Here is an 18,543-nt window from a genome sequence, read left to right as displayed (position 1 = left end):
ACTCTGCACAAGTTATCGATCCCTTCCATAAAGGGAAATTTTCTCTGGAGTTTCAAAAGTGCTGATCCATTTTTGATCACTTCAATAACTCTGAGGGCATACGCGCCCAGTTCAAGGCATATGTTGCAGAACCTGTTGCAGAGAATCAAAATCTTCAGGTGCACCAGTATAGGCATGGAAAGCTATGGCTGTAGCCAGAGTTAGCAAATTGAGACAGGCAACCCCAAAATAGCCAGTACACAAGTGCCAATGTTGAGAGGGGCTTTTCACAGATAAAAGTTTACTTGGAAACGAAAGAGCGAGGGTGCATGGCCAAAGACAAACTGAAAAAGAATTGTATGGTTTACTACAATAAGTTTGATTTGTAAAAATGTGTTTGGACCTCGTATACACTGTACATTCACTGTCTATATACCATGCACTATCAGTGCAGAAAGAAAGCAATAATAAACGAAAAAAGTTCCAAAAACACTGTTTCTGTTGTTTTTAATGGTGCTAAAATGTGTAACCACTGTTTTTTTAAGGTATTGAAATCACATGAAAACACAAAAAACACCACCAGAATTTACCTAAAATAGAAACTGAAAGCAGGAAAGCCTAAATGTATACGTCATCCTTAGCAAGGTAGGGACAATAGATCTTTGGGAGAGTGAGATTGGCAGGCCCATTTCGATGCAAATTGGGCAGACATACCCCAGAGCATGTAATACTGCACACGACATCTCAAGTACAGAGATCGCATCCTACTGGTATTTAACCCCAGCCAGACTCAGCGCTTGGCATTCTGAACACTCTAAAGAGTGGTGGAGGGGCTGCGGATCACTTTTTATGGCATTGCCCCAAACTCTCACACTCCTGGGACAAGTGCTGTAGGAGAGTAGGATCTGCAATCCTATGATCACCCAGACTTTTTGCTTTTGTTTCACTGGTTTACGACTTTCTCGGGCTGTGGGCCTGCCAATCAGACCCACAGCCTAGCTGTTCTCTCGCTAAATTGCTGTGTGTACCCTAGGTGCATTACCCAATTGGAACTGGGCCACCCTGTCAGACCCTGTAACTCAGGGCATCGGTGTACCCAGGGCCTACCAGGGGCTGAAGCATGTATTATGCCACCCCTGGATGGCCATCTAAATCTGACACAACTGGCTGCACGACAGCTGGGGCCACGTGGCGTACCTGCCCGTTGCTGTAGGTATAGTATCCCTATTCCTAACCTTAAAATGGACACCCAAGTTACTATCAGTCACTCCTATGGCAGGCCTTGACAATCCTGAAGGCAGAGTGCATGGAACCGTGTGAATTGGGCTCTGGCACGAGCCGAGCCCTGTTGCAGCTTGCGGAACCAAGACCCAATGGCTGTTCCATGATAACGCGTATCATATCGGTAACTTCGGTATCGCGTTATCAAGACATGTCGAGTAAGGTGTCATACGAATCGGGATGCTGCCCCCTCACCAATTCTGGCGACGAGGTTAGCATTCCGCCCTTCTAGAGGGACACGACATGTACGTAACTGTGAACCCCGGTGAAAGTTAACTGAAGCCTCAGCTCCACAAAATGGACGCTGCCACCACAGACACGAGTCTGACCTCCTGCTGCTGGGAGTCCTTCCAGCGACGAGAGCTCGGACAAAGGGTTTCCTGTCAAGGGCGGTGTTCGCACCGTCCCAGACAGGGTTTGTGTATTCTGGGTAGGTAGGGCTTTGCAAGAAGGTGACTGCGGAGTGGCACCCCGGTGCTCACTACGCATCTGCCGGCTAGAACCAGTTCCAGGGGCGCGCAGCCCCTGACCTGGGGAAAGTCCAGCAGGGGGAGAGGGGTGTAACTACCCCCCTTCCTGGTCCCACCCCTAGGGCAGGACCTAGTCATGTACCCACCCCTTTCTTTAGGATAAAGGCCGGAGCGGGGACCCTTCCAAATTAGATCATCTTTGAATCAAGAATACTTTCTACGAAAGGACTTCGAGACTCTTCTCAAGATTTCTCCCTTGTGGCTAAGGAGTAGTCACCCTGCACCAGCGGGCACCATCTAAGAACTCTGCGGTTTGCTGCAAGTCCTTCCTCAAGGATCCGACGGCCCAGCTCGACGAGAACCGGCTTCCCTGGCACCTCTGACCTCTACCCACGTCGTCAGCTCAGCTGAGATCTGTGGGTGCGACGAGACCTCGAGGGACCGGCCATCATCAAAACCTGCACGCTTTCTTAATCAGCACGACCATCGAAGCAATTCTCTGGTGAGTGCTCTGAGGTCCGAGAAGCCCCAACCCTGAGCAGCTCCAGCACCGAAGTGCAGTCTCCCAGCATCTCCACGATCTGCGTGGGGCCCTTCTGCTCGCTGCTCAGCACGTTGTCTGGTCACTAGCCGCTGGCTTGTGCCCTTCTTTGACGACATCCGACAACCAACGCTGCTGGTCTGGTTGCTCCAGACTAGCCTTTGCTTCCTTCTTTGAGAGAAGCACCCCGGACCCTCCTGGTCCACTCAAGACGCCATTTTAGGCCCACCACGTGGCCCTGAAATCTGCCAAGGCTTGTTGCCCCAATCCTGGGCCCAGCGACGCCGACAGCATCAACCTTCGTGGGACAGCTCGCACCTCCATCCTGGTCGCCGACAACGCCTCCTGGTCCGTGAGACTGCAGAGCCTAGCTTCGCCCACTCACCTAGTCGAGGTGACGGCCATCCGGTGCCTTCCTGGTACCCTCTGACTACTGGCTAGTAGTACGAACTTGGTCCCCTCTGCTTTCAGGTATCAACGACCACTGATCCAGGCTTGGATCTCTACGAACTATTCATCACTGGTCGCCAGCCAGCAACTCCTTTTCTTCCGGCTCCTGGCTCGTCAGCGAAGACCCCCCGACGCCTGTAAGACTTGTGCAGCCGCAGCCCTCGTGGCTAGGTAACTTCGGCATTTCGGTGCCTGCATAGCCTCCTTACTTTAGGGACCCGAGTCCCTCGCTTCTGACTTGCCTTATCGGGTCCGCCCGAGACCACTAAACTTTCCGTGCCCTCGGGCATTTGTTTTAATTGTGCACTTGAAGTATTTTCCTAAGAGTTTGGTTCTGTGCTTAGTACCCTGTCCTCATAAAGAGTACAGGGCTGTTGTGATTCTAATAAATATACTGTTTATTTTCATAACACTTGTGTGGTGTCCTTTCACTTGGTGTTCAAGGGGTATGTGATGGTATAACAGCTGGCTTAACACGCCCTCTAGAGTTTAGCCCGAAGACTGCTCGTATCCACGCTACTAGGATAGCTGGTCTAAGGTTGACTTACAACCAATCACCATAAGGGTCGTTTGGACCGATGCATAGTGGTCGCTAGAATAGCGAACGCTGCATATCGGGCCAACTTCTCACAAGTGCTAGACAACATTAACAAAACTTTCGAGACCTCTATTCCTAGGTTTCCAGCCGACATGTTATTTAGGCTCCCCAACCCCCTGACTTTCCCCCTCTATTCTCCTCGGGGAAAGCATATGGCGCAGGCATTATGTGAAGAGCCTTCAATATAAAACCTGGTTGTGCAAACTATGGTTCATACTAAGAGTGTGGGGAAATGTTGCTCACAATAGATCAGACACATCACAGAATGGGGCACCCTCATACGCTTTTTATCTATGGAATTCAGTCAGTTGACCTACCCCTCCTATCTGAAACTATTACAGTTTTTGCCCATTCCCGACTCTCAATCTATCCATATTTCCACGTATTCACTTTGAGATACCAAACCCACAGACCGATGATATGACAGAATTCCACAACCTGTCATTCACTTACACTTATAGAAGAAATTGGGGGAGGGAGGTTGTTTTGGGGGTTTATTCCTTCTATAATGGTCGCTTGGTCCTGTATTGTTGCCGGCCTTATGGATGTATGCAACAGCTATATACACATTCCTCTTCATTGAGATTATGCTGCCGTCCCCAAGGGGTTATGGCATTTAGCTGCATGCCTCCTTTTCTATGGGGATTTAAAAATAAAAAAATAACAATTGATATCTGTAAAAATGTGGGATTACAGGTCCAATACTTCAACCCCTTTCTGGCTTTGAAATAAGCATATTACAAAGGATAATGTTTGTAGTGCACAGATCCTGACCAGGCTACTGACACTACAGGGGGGTGGAAACAGTTTTGTGTGAGGACATTCAGGTGTTGGTGAGAACTCCTCCCACCACTCTAGCTCAGGAAGGCCCATCAGCCTGGTGATGGGCCATAAGGATATGCAGGGCACACCTCAGCTCCCTTTGTGTGACTGTCTAGAGTGAATGCTCAAACAGCCAAACTGGCAATCTAAACCAGACGTGGATCCCACAGGCAGGGAGCAGCACAGGATGGTAAAGGAAGAAAATGCCCACTCTCTAAAAGTTACCTTTTCAAACACACAATTTAAAAACCACCTTCACAGAAAGATGTGGCTTTAAATCCAGAGTTCAGGGAGCCCAAATTCCAAATCTCCATCTTTTCCCAATTGAAAGTTACACTTTTAAGGTATTACAAAGCAGCTTCAATGATAACCTCTGGGAAAGATAGTCCTTGCAATAGTGACAAACACAATTGGCAGTATTTTGTGGTAAATAAAGATTTACCGTATACTGAATTTCTATGCGGTATAAGTTCAAAAAATAGCTCAATCAAATGAGAGGCAGAGTCCGTGGAGTCTGAGTTAATAAGGGTTTTATTCCATGAAATGGAATGGTTCGAACCATGGTATCGTGTTCCTTTACCACGGAGGTTCAGGAAGGGATAGACAATGCTTTATTAACAGTGCACAATATATATATTAAATGCATACAATGGTAAAGGATACAGAAGGCGTAACAGCTGAAAGAAACGAGATAAGAACACATGTGCGTAACAGAAGGCGTGCACTAGGGCGTACACGAAGGTGTGTGCTAGAAACGTCACATGAAAGTGTCACAGGTGGGTGGATTCATAGAGGAATCCTGCAGTGTCAGCAGAAATAAATGGCTGGATGCGCGCGCAGGCAACATGACGTGTGCTTGACGTGGAACTGGAGGGTGAAGGGGACTTGACATTTAGCACTATAAGGGGAGACAGAAGTCTGGCGTGTCAGAACAACCTAAACCCAAATCATATCTGATATCTTGTGTTTGGAGGACTGTTTTATCTAGAAGGAAAGGTCTTTCGGGTAGAGGCTATTCTATACTGACTGCTAGTGCGTGCATATGTGTCTACGTGTAATGCGAGGGGCCATGGGCCTACCATGGTAACGGGAGCAATGAATTTCTTGCACGGAGACAGAAAGGCCGGGCCCTTTGCTCTGCAGCTGGGGAGATGTTTACCTAAATCACTAGACAGGAATGTATTGTCGAGGAGCGGAGCAGATAACTTGAAGGCTAATTATTGTCTTGGCAGGCAAGCAGGCCGAGCCGGGCACCGCTCGCCGCGCAGGGAGTAAGGTAAGGGTCATGGATACAGATCCAGGCTGCAGCTTTCTGAGGCAGAAGCAGAAATGGCTCGATGGCAGAAATCAGGGCCTAACTCAACAGAGCCAGGAAAACATGAAAGTGCACCATGTAAAGACGGTGGCACGGCATATTTAGGAACTGAATTATCATTCCATTCATGGTGGATCTGATAGAGGACATGTTAACGTTGGACGCAAATGTATTTGCGTCTTCATATCTGGTCATGGAGGGAAATTACATGTACTTGAAGCACGTACATGGAGCCGTTGGGGTCTACGTTAGGGGACACAATTGACCATAAAAATTCCAATTACCTCATTCCCTCCTTGTCCCCTTTGGACCCTTCATGATATATCAATCTTCATTAACCCATTTATTTGTTCATATAACATCATTTGCTCTTCCTTTTTCAGGCGTGATTTAGAACGTGTACTTGGATGGGGAATACATGATGTGGCGCACAAACCGCAAATCGCTGGCCCACACTGTAAACATAGACAACAACTGAATACTATGAGAAGGGCTATTCCGAGGAAGGATAGGACTTTCCATCCCCAGGCTGATAACACGCTCCAGAGCCAACCGGACCAAGTCCAGGTGCCTGGATTCTGATGTATCTGACTTGCAATCTTGTGGATACGGGTTATGGCTCTATATACTGATGGTGCGTTTTCTGGAATGAAAACACAGCAACTCGATCCGATGACTCTACAAGCTCCGCCACTATCGGCCAGGATGACGTCAAGAACGAGACGATTCTGAAGAACAACAAGTCTCATAGCAGACTGTTCCTCTGTTAGGTTGCCTAGGGCAGAAGTAGTTTCATTCACTACTGCTTCAAGGGTTCTAGTTAATTTACGTATCAGTTTACTATTCGAGACAGTACCTAAATAGGGAAAGAAACCTTTATTGAAGTCTGTATACTGCTCCCATGCCGTTTCAGTATAGTCGACAATCGGGAGATCTCTCTTGGGTCTATTGTGTACTAGATGGGAGTCCCTATGATAATCAGGTGGGGCTAGGAAAATAGGTGGCAGAAGGAATGCAATGTAACAAGTACCATCCCAATCTAGAGGTAAGCGTATATAAGCTGTCTGACCACAAATGAAATAGGAATGACGGGAAGCTTTGAATGTAGACTTGCCTTTATCACTGAATTCAATCACAGTAGTACATTCACTATGACCTAGGTGTACTGAACCATTCTTTCTGACACATAATTCACCTTTGACTGGTAATACTGACATAGCGGGTAAGTCTGGTTTTGTATCGGACTGGACATTCAGAATCATGGGGTTAAGTGTAAAATTACCTAATCCATACACTTCGTTTTCTAGATCGGTCCCTGTCCTTCGTGGAAGGCCCTCCTTGTCAGGGAAACATGCCTTATTCATAACTGTGTTCAGATTTCCCCATACCCAAGTGCCTTGGTAAACTATGGAATCAGAATCTAATGAATTTATTAAACTAAACCATGCACCACATGAACCATTATGTGTAAACGGGTACGGAAAGAGGGGCAGAACTCCCTTGTATTTCTGATAGGGAGGGAGTCGGCCACATATCCAACAATTTGTAGCATTGCTGGTCTGATGGGAATGATGTAACATACTGATGAAAGTATTGTTGCGCAGCGCAAGTCGGTATGATAACTCGTGAGGGGGCAATTCACTGAAAGTATGCTCGACAGTGTCATTTGAGGAAGAATGTGCACGTACAGAAATAGGAAAGTACATATGTAACAATAAACTTGTAATAATAATCGTAAGACTCAGAAAAAACATAATCAATAATGTCACAATGCAGTGACTGCAGAGAGATTTACAATATTTTCGTTTCTTGATCTGTTTCTGTCTATCTCTCTCTCTATTGGGGTCTAACTTGTACATGTCAGGAACCTGTCTAACCGCTTCACCTAGGGGAGGACTTAAACAATTAAACTGTCTGACTTGCTAGACCTCAATTTCATTCGGAACTCCTGCTGAGGAGTTTTTTCTACCAGGGGGAGTTTAGTATCAGTCTATGGAATGGGGCAGGGCGTCTGTCTTTGGCGGAAGTCCATGGTATTTCTTGATGTGACTCGAGTAGAGCCAGCCTTTGCGGCCCTCCACCTTAACGACAGTCCTTGTTGTCAACAGAACAAGCTTCGGCTCCTGCCAACGGGGCTCCAGCGGACTCCTCCTATCGAAATTCCGGATAAACACTAGGTCTCCAGGGACGATCTCGTGTGGCTTCACCTCGGTGTTGTCGGGAAAGGCTGCAGCTACCTGTGAACGACATGATTGTAGTGCAGACATCAAGGAGGCAAGGTAATCTGTCAGCATATTACAGTCAACATCTGTGATCTTACGAGGCAGAGGCGTCCCCCACATATTCGGTGGCCTGCCAAAAACCACCTCGTACGGGGATAGCCCTGTTCTTGAATGTGCTATCATTCTCATATAAAAAAGGGCAACTGGTAAAGCTACTATCCAATCTACGCCTTTCTCTTTACACACTTTAGCGAGACGAGTTTTCAGGGTCTGATTGTGTCTTTCTACGAGACCTGCTGCCTCGGGATGTCGGACACAATGGAACTTCCACTGATATCCTAGCAGGAGTGATACCTGCTTCATAAGCTCAGACGAGAATGGCTGACCATTATCTGAGTACACGATACGGGGCAAACCATACCGTGGGAAGAATTCACGTACCAGCTGCTTGGCAGTGGTCGGAGCAGTGTAATCTGGGACTGGATATGCTTCTGTCCATCGGGAAAGTGCACATACAACTACGAGGACATACTTGAATCCTCAACAACGTTCCATCTGGAGGACTTCAAAAGGGTGATCGGGAGGATGAAATCCACCTTGCTCTACGGGAATGCCTTTACCTGGGTTGAACTGACAACAGATCATGCAAGTACGCACTTTCTGTTTTGCTGCTGCTCGTAAATGCTTATTGAACCAAAGGTTTTGAATACTGTCTAACATGGCTTTTTCTCCTAAATGTGCAGGACTATGTGCTGTGTTAATGATAACTTGAACCATGGAGTCGGGGAGAAACCATGTGGCTTTTCCCTTCGTCATCCATCCCTGTTCTGTCTGTATCCTTCCTAGTTCAGTCCATTTCTTGATTTCTTCTAGTGTAGCATGTGTCTGTATGTCAATTACATCTAGGGCGGGATCCCTAACTGTCATGCAATGTGTCGGGACTACTGTCTTTGTCATATCAGTTGTATGAGTCCGAGCTGTATGCTTGGCTGTTCGATCTGCCAGGTCATTACCCTGGGAAATGGTATCTGTAACTTTCGTATGTGCTTTGCACTTCATGATGGCTATGGCTGTAGGCAAATGTATTGCTTCTAACAGAGCTTGAATGAGGGGACCGTGCTGAATCTTGGCTCCGTGAGAGGTCAAGAAACCTCTTTCTTGCCAGAGGACACCGAAGTCGTGTACGACTCCGAATGCATAACGTGAATCCGTGTATATGTTAACTCTCTTGTTCTTTGCTTGTATACAGGCTTGAGTCAGAGCAATGAGCTCTGCTGCTTGGGCTGACAGTGTGTCAATGCGATGTGTTTCTATGACTTCTGTTTCGGTGGTCACAGCGTATGCGGCCACTAACTCTCCTGTACTTGTTCTTAAACATGAACCATCCACATAAAGTGTCAGGTCTGGATCTGGAAATGCGATGTCTGTTAAGTCTTGTCTGGGTTTCGTCGTAATGTTAATGACTTCAATACAATCATGTGCCATAGGGTCTGTCATACTTAATGGTAGAAGTGTAGCAGGATTCAATGTATTGCAGCGCCTGATTTCTATATGTGGCTGAAACAATGTCAATTCATAACCGGTCAGTCGTGCTATAGTCAAGTGCTGGGTCTGTGTTCTGTTCAAAAGGACTTCCACGGAATGTGGAACTTGTACTGTCAATTGATGTCCTAACACTATGGAATCACTTTGTCTGATTGCTAGAGCTGTTGCTGCTACAGATTTCAAACACGCAGGCAGAGCCTGGGCTACTGGATCTAATGTACTAGAAAAATAAGCACACGGTTTGTGTGAACCTGCTTGATCCTGGGTGAGTACTGACAATGTGGTACCTTTGCGTTCTGTGACAAAAAGTGTAAAAGGCTTGCTGTAACATGGTGTTGCTAAAACTGGTGCTTGACATAAGGCTTTCTTTAATTCGTCAAAAGCTTGTGTATGTTCCTGAGTCCAAGGGAGGACAGTCGAAGACGCTGCCTCCTGTGTTGTCAACTGTATGAGTGGCTTAGCTAGGAATGCATATTGTGGAATCCATTGTCTGCAATAGGAAGTGAGTCCAATGAAGGCTCGTACTTCTTTCTGTGTCTTGGGTTGCGGAAGATGTGCAATTAACTGAATTCGTTCAGGTGTCAGCTGCCTACCCCACTTGGTCAGCAAGTGCCCAAGGTACACCACTTGCTGGGCACAGAATTGTAGCTTCGAAGGAGACACCTTGTGTCCCTTGTCCGCCAGGAAATGCAAAACTGTCAGTGACGCTTGTTCACATTCTGGTTCACTATGGGCGGTGATCAATAGATCATCGACGTACTGGAGTAGGGCAGTGTTGTCAGGCATGTGAATACTGTCAAGTTGTCTTTTCAATGCTTGGCTGTAGATACTGGGGCTTTCTGTGAATCCTTGAGGTGCGCGTGCAAATTTGAAGCTTCGGCCATTTAAACAGAATCCGAAAAGGTATTGGCTTTCCGGATCAATGGGGACACTAAAGAAGGCGTTCTTCAGATCTATTACAGTAAAGAACGTCGCCTCTGAATCAATAGCTGTCAATAATGAGGAGATGTCTGGGACCACAGGGTACTGTGGTACAATACATTTATTCAATTCTCGCAAATCGATCACTAATCGATAAACTGGAGGTGCATTCGGATCAGTGCGTTTAAGAATCGGAATGATAGGGGAATTACAAACATTGGAGTCGGTTTCTACAACCACTCCTTGTGCAATGAGCTCGTCAATGATTTTCAGTAAAGCCACTACAGCATCAGGGGGTAACTTGTATTGTCGGATGCGTGGTAATACCACTCCTTGTTTGAGTGTAACTCGATATGGTGTAATGTGCATACAACCTACATCAGTGGGGCCTTGTGCCCATAAATGTGCAGGAACATTCTGTAATCTGGAATCAATATCTCTCAACACATAGTGACCCTTAAAGTCACGCAGAAACAGTCTTACTCCTTCCGGAGAACAACAAATTACAGCTCCTAGAGCTTTCAAGGTCTGTATACCAAGCAAGTTTTCTGGACATGATTTCGTGAGCAACAAATCTGTAGTACGGGACAATGGACCAACTGCAAGGGGAACTGGTTTTGAAACTTCATTAACAATAGGCTTTCCTGAAAATCCAAGGGAAACATTCTGTGAGCCTGAGAGGGGTGCCCCTGGAACCTCGTTGTGACTGATTGTCGTCCTGCTTGCCCCTGTGTCAATCAAAAACTTTCTATCCTTTCCTAATACCTGACTATGTACGTAAGGACCCTCTTGATCTACAGGAACCTCAATAAGAGGCAAGCCAACCTCCCTCTCTAGGCTGTTTCATGTGTATCGCTGATAATCGGGATAGTCAGATTGTGCATATTGGTACATCTGCTGTGTGACATGTTGTGTTGCGGCAGTGGGTTGTGGCTGTGGTACCGCTACGGTCTGTTGTGGAACCTGCATAGGTTGTATATTCTGTGGAACGTGTTGTTGGGCCTGGTCCTGTCTAGGAGGACGCGGTCTCTCCTTAGTTTTACCTGTAGCTATGTTGTGTTTCAAAACTGCACAATCGTTTACATAGTGACCTGGCTGTTTAAAATAGTTGCATATCCCTTTAACAGGAGCTGCTGAATTTGAATTATTGGATTGTGTAGTACCCCTTTTATGACCGTCAGCTGGAACTGACTGAGCAACTAACATTTTCATTTTCGTGTCTTTCATACGTCTCTGTTCGTGATCATGTTCTTCCCTGATCCTATTCTGATGATACTGTAACATTTGTAACATTTGCGAAGGCGAATTAGCTTGCCATGTGCTCTCGACTTTCAGTACACGGTTCTTAACCTGGGGCAATGAATTCTCGACTAATTTGGATACAAAAAGGTGTGGGTATGACTCGCTACTTGCTTTCAGGCCACTATTAATAATAAAACATTTCTCAAATCGGGAATAAAAATCACTAGTGTCTTCATCGGGTTTCTGTTTGCAGGCTGAGATTGCATCCCAGTCCTCCTTTTTAGTTGCTAACAAACGTGGCAAAACCTGTACTAACAATCCTGGTAATGCTTTAGTTTTATCCCCAAGCCCTAAACCTGGGGTACGAGTCGTTTCTTCGGTTTCTAATGCAGCCCAATCAATCTTTTTGTCTCCCACCTCCCATTCTTTTTCTTTGAGTTTCTCGTAAATACCGGCAGGCAATAATACTTTCAATATTTTCATAATGTCGGGATAGGTGTAATCTCCCATGAGTAACATGTCTTTTATTTCACGGTGGAAACCTACAGGGTCTTTATCATGACTGGGCACTATTTTCTTCATTTCCAATAATTCCATTTTAGTTATAGGCGTGTATACATACACACGTGTAAGGGTATCATCAGTATTCCTGACTGCACAGGATGGTAAAGGAAGAAAATGCCCACTCTCTAAAAGTTACCTTTTCAAACACACAATTTAAAAACCACCTTCACAGAAAGATGTGGCTTTAAATCCAGAGTTCAGGGAGCCCAAATTCCAAATCTCCATCTTTTCCCAATTGAAAGTTACACTTTTAAGGTATTACAAAGCAGCTTCAATGATAACCTCTGGGAAAGATAGTCCTTGCAATAGTGACAAACACAATTGGCAGTATTTTGTGGTAAATAAAGATTTACCGTATACTGAATTTCTATGCGGTATAAGTTAAAAAAATAGCTCAATCAAATGAGAGGCAGAGTCCGTGGAGTCTGAGTTTATAAGGGTTTTATTCCATGAAATGGAATGGTTCGAACCATGGTATCGTGTTCCTTTACCACGGAGGTTCAGGAAGGGATAGACAATGCTTTATTAACAGTGCACAATATATATAGTAAATGCATACAATGGTAAAGGATACAGAAGGCGTAACAGCTGAAAGAAACAAGATAAGAACACATGTGCGTAACAGAAGGCGTGCACTAGGGCGTACACGAAGGTGTGTGCTAGAAACGTCACATGAAAGTGTCACAGGTGGGTGGATTCATAGAGGAATCCTGCAGTGTCAGCAGAAATAAATGGCTGGATGCGCGCGCAGGCAACATGACGTGTGCTTGACGTGGAACTGGAGGGTGAAGGGGACTTGACATTTAGCACTATAAGGGGAGACAGAAGTCTGGCGTGTCAGAACAACCTAAACCCAAATCATATCTGATATCTTGTGTTTGGAGGACTGTTTTATCTAGAAGGAAAGGTCTTTCGGGTAGAGGCTATTCTATACTGACTGCTAGTGCGTGCATATGTGTCTACGTGTCTACGAGTAATGCGAGGGGCCATGGGCCTACCATGGTAACGGGAGCAATGAATTTCTTGCACGGAGAAGGAAAGGCCGGGCCCTTTGCTCTGCAGCTGGGGAGATGTTTACCTAAATCACTAGACAGGAATGTATTGTCGAGGAGCGGAGCAGATAACTTGAAGGCTAATTATTGTCTTGGCAGGCAAGCAGGCCGAGCCGGGCACCGCTCGCCACGCAGGGAGTAAGGTAAGGGTCATGGATACAGATCCAGGCTGCAGCTTTCTGAGGCAGAAGCAGAAATGGCTCGATGGCAGAAATCAGGGCCTAACTCAACAGAGCAAGGAAAACGTGAAAGTGCACCATGTAAAGACGGTGGCACGGCATACTTAGGAACTGAATTATCATTCCATTCATGGTGGATCTGATAGAGGACATGTTAACGTTGGACGCAATGTATTTGCGTCTTCATATCTGGTCATGGAGGGAAATTACATGTACTTGAAGCACGTACATGGAGCCGTTGGGGTCTACGTTAGGGGACACAATTGACCATAAAAATTCCAATTACCTCAATTTCACTATCAGGACATGTAATACACACATGCACATGTCCTACCTTTCACATACACTGCACCCTGCCCCTGTGGCTACCTTGTGTAGAGAAGTCACGAATCTGCTTGCACACATTGCTATGTTAGCATAGGTGAATTAGATGCTTAAACACCCTTTTGCACACAACACTACATGCCTCTGTTCTTGTAAGTCAAATTGCCTGCTTTTCTTCACATGAGAACGGTCTGGTTTTCACATCTCTAGACTTACACCGCAACCTCAAGTCTGTACAGAGTGTTCAAGGTCAAATAACAATGTATGCAGTTGATTCAGGTTGATCGGTCTACGCTCTAAACATAACACTCACACAGCTGCATATAACTGAAACTCGGGTGCCTTTAATATTGCATCGCATGCATGACAGGGGCACTTGTAGAAAACCTTTCCATCTACAGAGAGCTGTGCTGATCTCAGGATATGACTTACTTCATCTCATCTTGGAGGTATGGGGTTCCCAGTTTTAACCTATAGATCTTCTATTTTTATAAAAGCTAGCTCCTAGCAAGGGGAGGGTGGTACACAAGGTGCTATAGACCTCAGAAACAATGTGTGGATGGATTCTTGGTTGTGCTCCACTTCCAGTCTTGAGCAGTGCCTGAAAACAGGAGTGCTCAGAAAATGTAATATATATTTTTTTCAGTTTTATATAGCGCAAACATAACCCAAAGGTTAGGAGAGCTTTACAGGAGCATCTTTTACATTACGCACTCTTCTGTGGGGTGCGTACACTGTTCAGTTTCATCGCAGGCAGTGCCTTTCTCCTTTTAAAACCATCCAGCAGTACTGCCAGAAGTAGTGAACAAGAATTCTTGGCCCCGACTCAGGCCTAGTCCATATGCATGCAGCATTTGCAGCATGCTGTGTCTTGGAATGTAGTCCCTCCCAATTTTACTGGCACACAGCTCAGCCCTTGCTCCAAAGGGAATCCAGAATATTGTACTTGTAAGGCTGGTTAGGCTTTATCAGTATTCGTGACCAATCAGCTTTCTTGCAGAATGGAAAACCTCCAACCAAATGTTGCATGGCCACTGGATGATTGGCTCTTACCAGGGCATAGGCAATAACAGCCTCACCTGGACTGGTTTTTACAAGCCAAGTTAGACGTTTTTTGGGTCCAGGCATCAGGCCATATTCCTTTGGAGGTGCATATTAGACAGGAGGAGCTGGGGTTGTGAGCATTCTAGCAGAGGCAGTGCAGCAAGCTTCCTGGGACTTACAGCCTTCTCATTATTACCCTGGACTGTACCACAATACATTTGGCAAGAATAGGCTTTCAGAGCTACAGAGAACTAGGCAGCTTCTTCTTGGTTTTTCTTCCCCCCTCTTTTTTGCATTTTATACTTATGCACATGCCTGTTCTGTTGCTATCAGGACTCCTTGGCTTCCTTTAGGACACTGAGCATTGCGTAAACCCTAGTAAGTTTATTGGCCCCATTATTTTGAACTACCTCATACCTGTCGTATAGTGGCTATTGTTTTCTAGCTTTCCAGTTACAAGTTTTGATTTCAATGGGGGATTGAGCTTATTCCAACATTGGTTAGTGACATGTCGTCTGGGATTAATAAAGACAGGTGGGACAAATGCGAGTAATTGAAAAGGGAAATTAGGGAACTGGAAGGAGTTAATTTATGCACTGGCTCTCACAAAGCAAGACTCCAATGTACGGCATCTCGTAAATTACATAGAGCATATGATATGGATGCAGCAGAATATGCATTCCTACACACTGGACAGAAATGTTATGCTGGGGAAATAAATCAGGCCGGCTCCTTGCACAGTGGCTCCAAGCCCAGACAATCAGCAACGGGTTTCCGAGATTGTGGGTTTGCTGGGGGACCGAGTGTATTCTGATGATCAGATAGCCAAAGAATGTGAGCATTTTTTTCAACTTTGTATACTGACAAGCACTTTACAGGTCTTTAAAAGACCTTTTACGCGTTAAAGAGGCTTTGATTTTCACCCATTCTCTGCCCCAGATTCTATTCCATTTTGCCCGTAACCCACTCAGGGGTCCTATGGACGCAGATTGTAGTGCAACATAGAACCATTTCACAAGGTGCCCCGCCGTCCCAAGTGTGAATACAGCATGCAATACTGGATATGTCTCTGGTTTATCCCTCCCTTTATTCCATAGCTGCGCAAATGTACGTGTCAAGGCCTCATATTGTAGGAACTGGCCCGAAGGAAGACCATAGTTCACAACAAGTCCAGCAAACAGGAACAGAGATTTGTCCAGGAAGCAATCCCCAACATTATCCAACCCTGCCTCTGTCCTCTGGGCCAATAGATAGTTTGTGAATCACCATGTGGCAGTCCTACGAGTGGTAGCATAGGGATGTACGTGGTGATTCGCCGCTCCTTGCCTCCAAGTTTGGAAAGCTGTGCGCTGCAACAAGGAGCAGTACGGGGTAGGCGTGGTAGGTATTAATAATTTCGCCGTTAGGACAGGTTCCCGGAAGTGATAAACACGTACCCTCCTCGTTCACACCCTCCGCCCATTGCACCAGCCACTGTAACTGAGCAGCGAACATATAAGATTCAAAATTCGGTACCCCCAGCCCACCCTCAGACATAGGGTATTGTAACGTTTTAAGAGACACCCCAGAACCCCCATATCCCCACACCAGGTCTCGTAGTAGGGCATTCAAGGGGCGAAACCCACCGCTGGGCATGAGGACCGGGAGATTGACAAAAAAATACAATAAGCGCATGTGCATGACCATTTTAGATAGGAAGACCCGGGCCGAGATAGGTAGTTGTAGTGTATGCCAAAAGTGCACACAGTAACGTAGCGAGCGCAGCACTCTACCCAAGTTTCCTTCCTTCAGATCATCCAATGAGTGAAATGTGTATGCCCAGGTATTTAAACGTTTTCTGAAGCCATATGTCGGCCATCAGTGCATCAGGCCTGTGGGTTGGGTCTGATACTGGGAGCAGATATGTCGGTGTTTTATTGACTCGCAGGCCCGAGAGGCGCGCAAAGTCATCCAGAATGTGTATGGGCACTGAGGTGCCGTGACTGCCTCAGACAAATAAATCAGCAAGTCGTCTGCATAGAGGGAGACATGGTTCATCCGCCCTCCAATAGACAACCTGATCCCAACCCCTTCCTGACCCACCAGTCTCCCCGTGACCAGTGTGTACCGGCCTTCTGCATCCAACCACAAACGCTCAAGAGCAAAAGGATCCCCCGGCTTAACCCATATCAGTACCCCTCTGGCAAAAGCTGAGGAGGTGGTCGCAAAGACCTGGCCTTGCCATTGTCGCTTCAGTTTTCCAACGTCCTCACTCTTCAAGTGGGTTTCCTGAAGTAGCGCGATGTGTATGTCCCTGTGCCTCAGGTATGAATAAATATTATGGAGCTTTGCAATAGACCCCATTCCTCTAATGTTCCATGATAGGAACTGTATAACACTATGAGCTTCTGCCATTCGTTTTGGGTATCACCAAGCGGCTTGCAGAGGGAAGCCCTCCCCCACCACACCCAAACAAACAGAAGGACCCTTATGATGGTCAACACCCCAACGCCAGGGCAGTCCGACAACGGTCGGACGCCCAAACATCATGTGAAACAGTTAGTACTAAATGAGGCCCTAACCTAGTACAGCACTCAACGGGGGTTAGCCAATAAAGCTTACATCAGGACGCTCCCACAAACCAGAGCGCACCAGCCCCAAATATAATGAGGCAGCTAGGGACCTGGAACTGTCAACTGCGGTTCAACACCCCTCTGAGTAGCACAGTCACCTTAGCTTACCAATTGCATCAGATAATATTGTCCACAGTGTTAGGCGTCACCACCGGCAGCTTCACATTATCGCTGTGGAAAGTGTCAAACTCATAATCTTCAGTCTCTCTCTCTCGAGGAGCCGACCTCCGCATCCAGGGTGGGACTCCAACCCTGCATAAGCCCTGCCTCGGCCTGCAGTGTCTCGGCCCTCTCCCTCTCCGTCTGTGATGAGGATGGTTCCTTCTAGGTCCCCCTACGAGGTCATCATCTCGAGCGTTTCCCAAGCTCTGTGGCCTTCCGCGTGGCAGATCCAAGGCCCTTGCCCCGCAGTGTCTCACACTTAAAGGCCTCCAACCAGTCCCAAGCGTCTTTAGGACTGTCAAAGTAGTGGATGTTCCCCTCGAGCATTATGCGTAGCTGGTCCGGGAACATCAGAGAGTATTGGAGACCTTCCTCTATGAATGCCTTCTTGACCTCTAGATATGAGGCCCACTTCCTCTGCACCTCCAACGTATAGTCTGGGTAAAAGAAGACTCTACTGTTGTCCATAGCGAAGGGGCCCTCCGCTCGCCTCTTCTGCAGGAGGTCCCTGTCCTGGAAGTGAAGCAGTTGGGCCGCCACGGAGGCCTCCCTAGGGCAAGCGACTTGGCCGGTACTCTATGGGCCCTTTCCAGCGTGTAAAAAGTGGACAGACCCTCTTGTGCTACCACACTTCTGAGCCAGTGCTCCAAGAAAGACACCATATTGTTGCCTTCCACCCCTTCCGGCAGGCCAAGGACCCTGATGTTGTTCCTCCTGTTGCACCCTGCGTCATCTTGTGCCCTTCGTTCTAGCAAACACACACTGTCCATAAGGGCCCCGACCTGCTGCTCCACGGCCTTTTGTGCCAGCACCATTTCCGCGACATTAGACTCAGTTTCATTAACCCTCTCCGACAATTCCTTATTTTCTTCCCACAGTAGGCCAAGCCCCCCGCAACCGTGCTAATATCTTGATGGAGGGTGGCCTTCGTGTCATCTATGGCCTCCAGTATTTTATTGAGTTGTTGTTGCACATGATTCTCTGGGGTAGATTTTGACTGTTCCTGGGCACTGTCTTCTGGATCTTGAAGGGCTCCAGTCTGGCAGCCTCTAGGTTTGCCCATTGTGCCGGGGTCTCACTAGGCCTAATCGAGGCCCCCACACTGACTATGCTTATTAAGTTTAGGACACAGTGCAGGTGGATTTCAGCAATGGAGACAGATCCCCCCACCTCTTTCAGGGCCGCACCATAACTTACCAGAGTGGTCCGACTCGGCCCGC

Source organism: Lissotriton vulgaris, chromosome 8 (assembly GCF_964263255.1).
Source record: "Lissotriton vulgaris chromosome 8, aLisVul1.2, whole genome shotgun sequence".
NCBI lineage: Eukaryota > Metazoa > Chordata > Amphibia > Caudata > Salamandridae > Lissotriton > Lissotriton vulgaris.
Note: the sequence above shows the minus strand (reverse complement) of the source record.